At 42.1% G+C, this 13,520-nt stretch overlaps 1 protein-coding gene across 2 annotated transcripts in view; it reads left to right on the top strand.

Annotated features, from left to right (window-relative positions):
* The first annotated feature begins 11,977 nt into the window (after positions 1–11,977).
* The window catches only part of LOC115166254 (helicase ARIP4), a 71,495-nt gene continuing 69,952 nt past the window's right edge, over positions 11,978–13,520 (top strand). Inside the window, exon 1 of one of the 2 annotated variants that reach the window (XM_029720084.1) lies at positions 11,978–12,129. The gene's annotated coding sequence lies outside the window, so the exon portion shown is untranslated. The remainder of the gene's footprint in view (positions 12,130–13,520) is intronic. The other variant, XM_029720083.1, reaches the window with a different exon arrangement.

Genomic DNA, 13,520 nt, shown 5'->3' with positions numbered 1-13,520 from the left:
ATAAATAAAAAACCAGCAGTGGGATGCCAGGTGGTATCCTGCTGGAATGTATAAATAAAAAACGTGCAACTGCAAAAAAGGCAGTGAAAGCACAAGCCAGGGTGATAATGTAACCAACATTTTTTTAAATGCAGGCAAAGAGGGAGGCGTTTGATCTCAATTGTTTATAATTAAACATGTTTCGCTGAAAGCTTTTGTTTTACATTTATTTACAATTAATTTGTTCTCACATAAAAAAATCCTTGCTGTATTGTATTTTTCATGCTCTCAATACTTTGGGGTTTATGTTTTGCTTTCAATACCATTCTTTTCATTTGCAATATTAAGAATTTTGTTCTCGATTTCAGAATTTCGGCTTGATATTAATGGCAAAAAGTAACTCCATACACCTTTCCTACTCAAAAAAACATGTCCTCTTTGAGCAGCTGGACACAACTTTCTCAAACTGGCGCAGCAGTCTAAGCGGTCTAAGGCAATGCATCTCAGTGCTAGAGGTGTCACTACAGACCCTGGTTCGATTCCTGGCTGTATCACAACCGGCTGTGATTGGGAGTCCCATAGGGTGGTGCACAATTGGCCCGGCGTCGTTAGGGTTTGGCCGGGGTAGGCCGTCATTGTAAATAAGAATTTGTTCTTATCTGACTAGTTAAATTAAAAATAGACTAGCTCTGGTCCAGGTTATTAGTACGCATTCCACCACTTCTGCAGGGTGAGAGCAACATTTTCTGTTGTGACACCAAGCCCTCAGAGCCCCAATAATACAGATGAATAAATCCTGACAGGTTACAGTCCCAGTTCAAGGCTGATCAAATCCCTTTGTAGCTAAAAAAAAATGACAACTTTTTTCCTAAACTTCCTTCCAGCCACCATCACATATTCAGATCCAAACCCAACAAATAATTTGCCAATGCATGGCCACCAATGCGTCTTGGATGGACAACCCGCGTTATCAGTCACTCTGACAGGCAGCCTAGCCCGTTGCGTTGACGATATGGAGGCAATGGCGCATACTTAAGGAGATTAAAATTAGGCATGTGCCAACACCACCTCAGGCGGCATGGACGGATGAATCCCATTGGCTGGGCTGGGATGATTGATTGGCAGTGTGCCAGCCTTGATCAGCACTTTGGCTGCCTACCTGTTCCCTGGACCACAGAGAAGAGCAGAGGCTGGGCGGTGCCAGTCTGCCAGTCACTTATCTCATCCCCCTCTCCCCATTCCATCACAGTCAGACTAGACTACAGCTAGACAGCTTTGTCTCTAAATGAACAGATTCTTCCTGTGATGCTATAAATGAGCTAAGCTAAAGATTTTCTCTCTGTTGGCATTTTCATTTGTTCAGGTCCCAATGGACCTCAGTAGGCCTATCACTGGAATCTACTTGTCCGTTTTTAAAAAAGAACCTCATACCTGAATCTCCAAATGACTGGACCACCTTCACTACAGTACAATGAAGCAGTTGTGTTTATCAATACATTGCCACATAGGCCCCTCAACCACAGAACACACAGTCTATATCCGTCATATCAGTTTGAGCATTGATTAGGAAAGCCTAATCAATCCAGAAGAGGAGAATAAATGGGATGCCAGAGGGACACTCAGAACAGAGCCATAGATACACAGTATAGAGTTAAATATGCCTCTGAGAATAAGCCCTGTGACAATGCCTGGCTATAGGCATTATAGCCATATAGGCTATGGCATATAGCCAGGCCTAATCCACCTGGAATTTAAAGGACACATAAACCTCTCCCTCTCCCTGTCATGAATGGGTTCATTCACTACCTTCCCTACATTGAGGTCTCGAAGTCCCTCTAGACCTCTCTCTCACTCCCTACCTTTCCCGCTCTCCCCTTCTCCTCCCCCCTCTCTCCACTTCTCAATCCCTCCTGCTACCTTTCCCTCTCTCCCCCTGTCCTCACCATCCACCTCTCCTTTCTCCCGACAGTCTCTCTTTGCTGTCAGAACGGAACGTGTTGCTGGCGTGTCGATGCTGTGTAAAGAAACACAGGGGAAATATGAAAGACAGATGGCTGAGAGAGAGAGAGAGAGAGAGAGAGAGAGAGAGAGAGAGAGAGAGAGAGAGAGAGAGAGAGAGACAGAGAGACAGAGACAGAGGGCCGTTTCTAAAACTTTAACCTCGTAACTTTTCAGAGGCTCGGTGGGCACTGTGTTGAAAGCTATTGGACATTTGAGGATGTTTGTGGCGTTTCAGAGTGTGTTCTGACTTCAAGACACACTCTGAAACTACAAGGGTAGTGTGAGAAGAGACTTGGGAGGGAGGAGGGGGTTTGGCCATGTCTGTTAGGTCAACTGAGGTGAAGACCAATATTACCACGCCCTCATTTCTGAAATCTGTCCAGATGATCAACAGCCGATGAACGATCTGAGACAGAAAACAATGGCAAACGTGGTAATATGGCATCACGCAAACAACATATAAAACAGTCATGTGGTACTTAATGTCATTTTCAGCCCTATAGGAACTCTATAAAGGATTTTAAACAACTCGCAGGCTGATGTAAAACACTCACAAGGCTGTTGCTTTATACCCTGATGAAGGCAGCTTGTCTGTCGAAACGTTGGTCATTAGGTTATTAAGTTATTGCATCTGAGCTCCTAGAGTGTGCGGCTCTCCTTTCATTTTTCAAGTGTTGCTTTATGTAAAACAGCATATGGCACCACTGATAAATGAGCAGTGACTCATTTGGGTCTACTTACAGAAGACAAGCACATGGAATCATCAAGGGTAAAATGCTCTGTTCGCTTCCTATAGGTTTATTATTTCCAGCTGTGCTCCAAAAGGGATTTGTTATAATGACACAACTTAAAAGCAATGCGGTCTATACTTAGATGAAAGCAGTGGAGGCTGCTGAAGGCAGGATGGCTCATAATAAAGGCTGGAACGGAGCGATTGGAATGGCACGAAACACATGGAATCAATATGTTTGATGTATTTGATACCATTCCACTGATTCCGCTCCAGCCATGACCACAAGCCCGGTCCGCCCTAATTAAGGTGCCACCAACCTCCTATGCTTGTTTGGTGCTCAGAGTGCACTAGGAAAATGTCCATGGTGAGTTACTCCATCTAGTGGATGAGGACCGTCATTGCACTAATAGCTGCAAACAGCAGCATTATCATCAGTAAAGTGATCAGTTGGTGTAGCACAAGGTTGGCCCACCCTCCTCCTGGAGCTCTACCCTCCTCCTGGAGCTCTACCCTCCTCCTGGAGCTCTACCCTCCTCCTGGAGCTCTACCCTCCTCCTGGAGCTCTACCCTCCTGCAGGATTTCGTTCTATTCCTAATCTAACACAACCGATCCTGCAATTAGTTGTATTCATGTAGGGATGGAGCAAAAGCCTGCACAACCAGTCGACAATGTATCATACTTCTTTAGAAATACCACAGTAATCAATATAAGAACCATTATATGAGTGTCTGTGATTTGGTTGCATTCTTGAACATAAGCTTATCACCTGAATCAATATGTAATAAGGAAAGGGTGCCCTGTTTAGGCCTACCAAAATAATACAATAATCCTGTAATGGCAGTAGGGTATGATGCCTCTCTTTCAGATCTGGGTGCAGTGAGACCACTGTCAGAATGAGCCCTGCTTTGCTCTGTCTCACAGCAGAGGATTTAAAAACAAAACATGATAAGCCACAGAAAACTGACAGAGGCCTGAAATGGAAGAACGACAGCATCTCTCCGAGTGTAACCGATGTGAAATGGCTAGTTAGTTAGCGGTGGTGCGCGCTAATAGCGTTTCAATCGGTGACGTCACTCTCTCTGAGACTTGAAGTAGGGTTTCCCCTTGGGTTGCAAGGGCCGTGGCTCTTGTGGCGCGATGGGTAACGATGCTTCGGTGGGTGTCAGTTGTTGATGTGTGCAAGGGTCCCTGGTGCGAGCCCGGGTTGGGGCGAAGAGAGGGACGGAACCTACACTGTTACACGAGGATAAGCTGGGCTGGGTTGGGGGTCATTTTAGGCCCTGGTGCTGGGAATGCTGTTGACTTCACATTGGAGAGCTTGTATGCCTGACTGACTGCCAGCCAAGGCTCGTTGTGATTGATGTAGGGGGGATCAGCGGAGCAGTGAGGGAAGGAGAACCGAAGGCTCCTCAGGAAATTGGAACAAGTTCCATAGCTCAGGGCCTTAGCTCTCCGGCTACATATTTTGGTCTCAATCTCCCACCACATTCACAACCCCTCAGATTCCTGTCGACGGAGTGGGAGACAGACAGAGGGTTGACTGACTGCATTTGAGCTGATAGAAGAGTTATTGCAGATGATAGACAGATTATAGATAGATAATGTGCCATCATAACATAGAACAGAATATTGGGAAAGAATAAACAGAGAGGGAAATGAGTCGATGTGAAAAGGCCATACATTTGCATTTGACGTGCACTCCCCACAGAAATTATTCACACCCGTTGACTTTTTCCACATTTTGTTGTGTTACAGCCTGAATTTAAAATTGATTAAATAACATCAAAGTGAAATTATGTTTTAATTGTATTTTTTACAAATTAATACAAATATGAAAAGCTGAAATTGTCACACCTGCTCCTGCTCTCCCTCTCTGGTGCTCGAGGGCGCCAGGCTGCCCTTCATTACGCACACCTATCACCATCATTACGCGCAGCAGCGCTCATTGGACTCACCTGGACTCCTTCCCTTTGTTGACTGCCCCGTCTATAACTGTCTGCTCCCCCATTTGTTCCCTGTGTCTGCATTAATGCCGTTATGTGTTCATGTACAGACGTTTTCCTATCCTGTTCCATATCCGTTGATAATTAAATGTTCCCTCCCTGTACCTGCTTCTCGTTTCTAACAGCGTCGCTCCTCGCAGAAATGTATTGAGTCAGTAAGTATTCAACCCCTTTGTTATGGCAAGCCTAAATAAGTTCAGGAGTAAAAATGTGCTTAACAAGTCACATAATAAGTTGCATGGACTCACTATTTGTGCAGTAATAGTGTTTAACATGAGTTAAGTTAAGTTAATTTCACCATGAGGCCAATAGTGACTTTAACAGAATAAAAAATATTACAAAACATGCATCCTGTTTGCAATAAGACACTAAAGTAAAACTGCAAAAAATGTAGCACGGAAAATGACTTTGTCCTGCACGTAAAAACTGTTGAGAAGCCTTTTTGTCCTAGACTTGGCACTCCGGTACCGCTTGCCATGCGGTAGTAGAGAGACCAGTCTGACTGTATAGCCATTCACTACAAAGATACAGGTGTTCTTCCTAACTCAGTTGCCGGAGAGGAAGAAAACCTCTCAGGGATTTCACCATGAGGCCAATGGTGACTTTAAAACAGTTGAATGGCTATGATAGGAGAAAACTGAGGATGGATCAAGAACATTGTAGTTACTCCACAATACTAACCTAATTGACAGAGTGAAAAGAAGGAAGCCTGTACAGAATAAGGCACGAAAGGAATTCTGCAAAATATGTGGCAAAGCAGTTAACTTTTTGTCCTCAATACAAAGTGTTATGTTTGGGGCAAGTCCAATACAACATATTACTGAGTACCACTCTCCATATTTTCAAGCATAGTGGTGGCTGCATCATGTTATGGGTATGCTTGGAATTGTTAAGGACTAGGGAGTTTTTCAAGATAAAAATAAATGGAATGGAGCTAAGCACAGGCAAAATCCTAGAGGAAAACCTGGTTCAATCTGCTTTTCAGCAGGACAATAACCTAAAACACAAGGCCAAATATACACTGGAGTTGCTTACCAAGACAACATTGATTGTTCCAGACTGGCCTACTTACAGTTTTGACTTAAATCGGCTTGAAAATCTATGGCAAGACTTGAAAATGGCTGACTTGAAATGACCAACATCCAACTTGACGGTGCTTGAAGTATTTTTTTAGAATAATGGGCAAATATTGTACAATCCAGGTGTGTTAAGCTCTTAGAGACTTACTCAGAAAGACTCACAGCTGTAATCGTTATCAAAGGTGATTCTAACATTTATTAACTCAGGGGTGGGAATACTCACGTAAATTATATATTTCTGTATTTAATTTTCTATAAATTTGCTAACATTTCTAAAAACATGTTTTCACTTTGTCAATTTGTCCAAAAAAAGAAATGTGCGGTATTGTGTGTAGATGGGTGAGAAAAATATATTGAATCCATTTTTAATTCAGGCTGTAACACAAAAGAATGTGGAATAAGGCATTGATTTTGACCCAGGTCTGAAAGCTAGTAAAGGTACATTTTGTAGAGTAGGCATATGGAGCTACGAAAGGCTCCACTCACATACCTCATCATGAGTCCAAGAGTCATGAAACTCATCATGACTCCCCTTTTTTAATTATCTCACTTTCTTCAGTAGCTTCCGCGCCCCTACTAAACGTGTTCCAATTGCATTCCAAACACGTAACATTTTCAAAGCGCTGTCGTGGAGAAACAAAGCAATCATTGCAAGTTAAGAAGAAGAAAGGATTACATGGATTTAATTTAGCTGTTGATTGGCTAATTAATGCTTTTCACAGATCAATTCTGTCTGCTTGTTAGAGTGGAAATAAACACTGCTGCTACTTCACTCTCCAACCAGGTGCATGAATTGAAGCGCAAAGTGAAGTGAAGAGGAGATTTGGCAACTCTGGTAGGGCAGTGGAAGTTGATAAAAACCTTTCTTTAATGATATAACCAACTGTTCCAGTGTGGTGATGCTGACGGTTTCTCGGGACTGATGGCTTCTATGGTTGTGGCTATTGAAATACAGCTATACATTTTAGTAAATTAGCACAAGGTTTCTCAAACTTGGTCCTCCCCCTGATTTAGCAGACACTCTTATGCAGAGCGACTGGGGTTAAGTGCCTTGCTCAAGGGAACAGATAGATTTATTTCACCTAGTCAGCTCGGGCTTTCAAACCCGTGCTTCAATCCAAGTAGCATAATAAAATCCCCATCAAAATCAGTTAGTTTAACTAAGAGATATCTGGTCCACCGCATCCGCCTATGTCGGCCTTCCGCACCTGTGGTGGAAAGTGACCGAGCTACAGCAGTGGCTTTCAGACCATGAGACATCCCGAAAATCGGTCTTCTCACGAAAATGTCTGTTTGACCACTCTATGGAAAGATGACTCTCACAAACATGAAGGTGTTCATTGTTTTGCGGAGTGTCACGGGACTTGTCTGAAGTGATTGCCTCGCCTGGTTCACCAACTACTTCTCTGATAGAGTTCAGTGTGTCAAATCGGAGGGCCTGTTGTCCGTACCTCTGGCAGTCTCTATGAGGGTGCCACAGGGTTCAATTCTTGGGCCAACTCTTTTCTCTGTATACATCAATGATGTCGCTCTTGCTGCTGGTGAGTCTCTGATCCACCTCTACGCAGACAACACCATTCTGTATACTTCTGGCCCTTCTTTGGACACTGTGTTAACAACCCTCCAGACGAGCTTCAATGCCACACAACTCTCCTTCCGTGGCCTCCAACTGCTCCTAAATACAAGTAAAACTAAATGCATGCTCTTCAACTGATCACTGCCTGCACCTGCCCGCCCGTCCAGCATCACTACTCTGGACGGTTCTGACTTAGAATATGTGGACAACTACAAATTCCTAGGTGTCTGGTTAGACTGTAAGCTCTCCTTCCAGACTCACATCAAACATCTCCAATCCAAAGTTAAATCTAGAATTGGCTTCCTATTTCGCAACAAAGCATCCTTCACTCATGCTGCCAAACATACCCTCGTAAAACTGACCATCCTACCGATCCTCGACTTCGGCGATGTCATTTACAAAATAGCCTCCAATACCCTACTCAATAAACTGGATGCAGACTATCACAGTGCCATCCGTTTTGTCACCAAAGCCCCATATACTACCCACCACTGCGACCTGTATGCTCTCGTTGGCTGGCCCTCGCTTCATACTCGTCGCCAAACCCACTGGCTCCAGGTCATCTACAAGACCCTGCTAGGTAAAGTCCCCCCTTATCTCCGCTCACTGGTCACCATAGCAGCACCCACCTGTAGTACGCGCTCCAGCAGGTATATCTCTCTGGTCACCCCTAAAGCCAACTCCTCCTTTGGTCGTCTCTCCTTCCAGTTCTCAGCTGCCAATGACTGGAACGAACTACAAAAATCTCTGAAACTGGAAACACTTATCTCCCTCACAACTTTAAGCACCAGCTGTCAGAGCAGCTCACAGATCACTGCACCTGTACATAGCCCATCTATAATTTAGCCCAAACTACTACCTCTTCCCCTACTGTATTTATTTATTTTATTTTGCTCCTTTGCACCCCATTATTTCTATTTCTACTTTGTACTTTCTTCCACTGCAAATCTACCATTCCAGTGATTTACTTGCTATATTGTATGTATTTCGCCACCATGGCCTTTTTTGCCTTTACCTCCCTTATCTCACCTCATTTGCTCACATTGTATATAGACTTATTTTTCTACTGTATTATTGACTGTATATTTGTTTTACTCCATGTGTAACTCTGTGTTGTTGTATGTGTCAAACTGCTTGCTTTATCTTGGCCAGGTCGCAATTGTAAATGAGAACTTGTTCTCAACTTGCCTACCTGGTTAAATAAAGGTGAGATAAAAAAAACTATACAAATGAATAGAAATGGCAACAAAAATAAGGGGTTAAATGTGTCCCAAAAAATATATATATTTTCTCAGCTTTTTTGTATCTTCTAGAAATAGAGTGCCACGGAATGAGTCATAATACCCATAAAACGTAGCAGTCAAACAAGGAAATGGTTCCAATCATTTTCCCACCATTCATTTTTCTCCATAGGGAATATAGAAACACTTAAAATAAGTACTGTGTTTTGTGTAGGCTTACCATGGCGGGATGTTTTGATAACTGTGTTTATCCCTCTAGGACAGGGTCTGAATACTTATGTAAATAAGGTATTACTGTATTTTATTTTTACTACCTTTGCAAAAATCTCTAAAAACCTGGTTCCACTTTGTCATTATGGGTTATTGTGTGTAGATTGCTGAGATGTTTTATTTTATTTAAACCATTTTAGAATAAGACTAACATAACAAAATGTGGGAAAAGTCAAGATCTCTGAATACTTTCCGACGGCACTGTATCAACATATTCGCCTGTATTCATCCCATAAAAATGAAATGCTAATTAGCTGCTAATGTGGCTATCGTAAAGAACTACAAATGCCATGATGATCTGGACGAGACTGCTGAATCAAGGCAAAGGTAAGAATCTCTGTTTGCTAAATTTAGGAATTAATAAATTGTCAACATTTCTTCAAATTGAAAATTCTGTGAACTATCTTATGCAAGTTTTAAATTGACACCATACCTGTTAGCAAAGGTGTCAGCTAGAGATGACGTGCAGGAGCTTGCAGGGATTTGTAGTCTTGTATGAAGTCTACTTTGATGCTAATTAGCATTTTAAAATCTGAGATTAAGTAGAGGCGAATATATTGATAAAAGTCACCTTGTCCGAGAGAGATTTACATGGTTATCAAAACGTCTCGTCGGGGTAAGCCTACACGAATAACAGCCCTTATTTTAAGTGTTTCTAAAATTCTCTATTGGAAAAATGAATGGTGGAAAAACGACTAAAACCATTTCCCTGTTTTACCGCTAGGTTTTATGGGTATTATTACACCTCCACTGTGGGGCTCTATAGGGGTTTTAGAATGAACATTGAAGGAGCTTTTTATACATTTCAAAATGGCCTCCTATGCGTTCAGGGACCAGTCATAATGGGAATGCAAAACATAATGTGATTGATGAGTGAGTCTTAATAAAATCGGACCAATTCTATTGAGACATAGAGTGACCAATAGATTGTGGTTACATACAGTTGAAGTCGGAAGTTGACATACACTTAGGTTGGAGTCATTAAAACTCATTTTTCAACCACTCCACAAATTTCTTGTTAACCAACTATAGTTTTGGCAAGTTGGTTGGGACTTTGTGCATGACACAAGTAATTTTTACAACAATTGTTTACAGACAGATTATTTCACTTATAATACACTGTATCACAATTCCAGTGGGTCAGAAGTTTACATACACTGAATGTGCCTATAAACAGCATGGAAAATTCCAGAAAATGATGTCATGGCTTTAGAAGCTTCTGATAGGCTAATTGACATCATTTGAGTCAATTGGAGGTGTACCTGTGGATGTATTTCAAGGCCTACCTTCAAACTCAGTGCCTCTTTGCTTGACATCATGGGGAAATCAAAAGAAATCAGCCAAGACCTCAGAAAAAAAATGGTACACCTCCACAAGTCTGGTTCATCCTTGGGAGCAATTTCCAAACGCCTGAAGGTACCACGTTCATCTGTACAAACAATAGTACACAAGTATAAACACCATGGGACCACGCAGCCGTCATACCGCTCAGGAAGGAGACGCGTTCTGTCTCCTAGAGATGAATGTACTTTGGTGCGAAAAGTGCAAATCAATCCCAGAACAAGAGCAAAGGACCTTGTGAAGATGCTGGAGGAAACAGGTACAAAAGTATCTATATCCACAGTAAAAACAAGTCCTACATCGACATAACCTGAAAGGCCATTCAGCAAGGAAGAAAGCCACTGCTCCAAAACCGCCATAAAAAAGCCAGACTACGGTTTGCAACTGCACATGTGGACAAAGATCGTACTTTTGGAGAAATGTCCTATGGTCTGATGAAACAAAAATGGAACTGTTTGGCCATAATGACCATTATTATGTTTGGAGGAAAAAGGGGGAGGCTTGCAAGCCGAATAACACCATCCCAACCGAGAAGCACGGTGGTGGCAGCATCATGTTTTGGGGGTGCTTTGCTGCGTGAGGAACTGGTGCACTTCACAAAATAGATGGAATTATGAGGAAAGAAAATGGTGTATGTAAACTTCCGCCTTCAACTGTACTAGTGATCAATAGACTATTAGTTACTATAGTTACAATATCAGTCACCCAGTTGGAAAACTTGCGTTGTTTTTTGTTGCTCAAACTAATATGGCCGTGTGTATAATGTCACTCACATCAGGGAAAGAAGACAAACTCTGCAACGAACAAGAAGTGCATGAAGCGTTCGTGACATTTGTGCCGTCATTCTGTTGCCAAACTTTGCATCTGGACTGTTCTTCAAGTAAATTTGTTTTTGTAAAATGTTCTGTGGAAATTGTTAAAGTCGTCCTTATGCATAGAGTTTGTATGGTTGGTTTAACTTTGCAATCAATCAATCAAATGTATTTATAAAGCCCTTTTGACATCAGCAGATGTCACAAAGTGCTGTACAGAAACTCAGTCTAAAACCACAAACAGCAAGCAATGCATATGTAGAAGCATTGGTTTTTGTTTGGCATACATTTAAAAGTGAAAAATCTGAGCCTCAGCGTCAGTCTTCTTACCAACTAAATCAAGGGGCGCCTAACATAAATGGCCAGTAGGGGGCGCCACAAGAACGAGACAATTTATAAATTAGGCAGCAGACTTTTTTCGGATCATTACTCAGTAGACTGCTAGCCTACTGGGTGAAATCTCTAGAAAAAATGATGGCAAATATATAATTCCCTTGATCAATTAACCGAGAATTAAATGTGTTACTGTTAGGAATAGAGAGAATGAAGAGCATATCAGATTGGGAAAGCTTCCATTTCATAACTTGAAAACCCATAGGAATTGGACAACAATTTAAAAGTGGTTCATTTTATGGCTTTGGCCATGCTTCTTGGTTGTTTGATATTTAGGCCGAATTTATCATATTTCTTCATTTAGATGGTATAGCAATTGGATATTACATGTTTGTCTAAAGTGCAGTTTAGCTCAACGTGTAGCAAAAGCAAAACCATACTTGAATCAACGTAATAATAACCAGTTTGCACAGTTAATGTATTATTTAACTTTATTTATATTAATGTGTTACGCAAACTCGACCCTGTGTCTCACTCAATTTGTTCCCCCCTCGTCGACGAATGTTTAAACATTTGGCAGTGCGTTTCCGGGAACTCTCGTATTGTTTCGGGTTTTTTTGTATTCCTGAAGGGGACCGACAGCATAGCATCGCTGTTCCTCAAGAAACTGACTAAAGAAATTTCAACCTGCATGTAACTGAACATTTATTGAGAATTGACTGTAAATTATTGAAGACATTTCACGCAGTGAATACGAAAGGTGAGCATACTTTTTTCGTTTACATGCCAAATTTAATTGTGGGGGTTTTCATTGTGGGAACATTGGTCGTGTTTTGGCTGTCTGTGTCAACTGTGGGCAATGAGAGCCTTAGTGCACATCGACGGTGCTCAGACTGCATTGCCATTGCAGTGAGCGCATGTTATGAAACGCGTGGGTTTTCGTAACTACAGTCAGCGTGTTCCGGAGTCGAGTCGGGGGGGCAAAGCATTGGTAATGGAGGATGGTTCATTGTTGCAATTCTACAACAGACAAAATAATAATTAACTTCCAATAGAGAGTTATAATAGTTATGGCTTGCTAAAAGTGAGATCTGAAATTTAAAACTAGTTTAACCTGTGGTTTTGGCGGTGTTATTTTGATGTGACACAAGAACATGTATTATGTTATCTTGTGTACATTTTGTTTAGATCATTTAGTCTATCTGCCTCAACATCTTACCTCCAGTTTAATTTTGTTGCATAACCATATTTTGGGAGAATAAGAATTGGGATTTAGGCCTACCAGAGATTCAACTATCTAAATGTGGTGTTAATGGGATTGAAAGGTGTGTTGTGCTGAGTGATTAGGCTCTTTGCCCTGCCCTGATCCCCTGGTTTAACAGACTAGTTCTTTTGTTGAAAGGAATTCAAATGTATTTGCTTAATCTCCCTTTTAGATCATGTATCTGATGAACTCTATGTACCAGTCCCGAATGTCTTTTGAAAGTAATTGAAATACCCTAAATAATATTTGAACCCAGGTCTGTCCCAGACACAACATTAAGTGTTCTGCGAAGAAGAAGCTGTCTGTTCTGTCTTTTTAATCCATCACACTTGTTCTTAATCCTTTGCTCTTGTAATCCATTTTGGGGGGGGGGAATTTATGTTCAAGCTGCCGCATCAGCTCCATGTCCATTGTCATGTTCACCAGCCATGGGGATTTCTTTACCTTTAATCAACCACTCCATTAGCTTTGTGGTTGTCGTGTCTTTCCTTACCCCCACTTTGTGCACGCTGAAAAGTCTTAACCACACAAGACAACGATGTGCTCAGAGTATGTCTGTACTCTCTGCCTTTTTCTCACCTCAGTTCAACGTGAGGAGTGTCTCAGAGCAGCACACAGATACCAGATGTGATCCGACGGGAACATTTTAAAAGGCCTTCTCCTTTTAGAGCGTCCGCGGGTGGCTGCTGCCGGCGCTCGCTCACTGTTCCCGCTAACGAGCACAGCGGGCGAGGGAGGGTGACATGACACCTAGCCCAACTGTCTCTCCTACGCACTGGCCTCACTCCCTGTCTAGCCTGAAAACAGAGGAGGGGTGCTGCTCCTCTTTATCTCCTCCCTCGAACTCCCCAAGCTTATAGCTCTGTCCCGGTCTCATCCTTGTCTCC

Source organism: Salmo trutta, chromosome 28 (genome assembly GCF_901001165.1).
Source record: "Salmo trutta chromosome 28, fSalTru1.1, whole genome shotgun sequence".
NCBI lineage: Eukaryota > Metazoa > Chordata > Actinopteri > Salmoniformes > Salmonidae > Salmo > Salmo trutta.
Note: the sequence above shows the minus strand (reverse complement) of the source record. Positions and strands in the feature narration are given on the sequence as shown.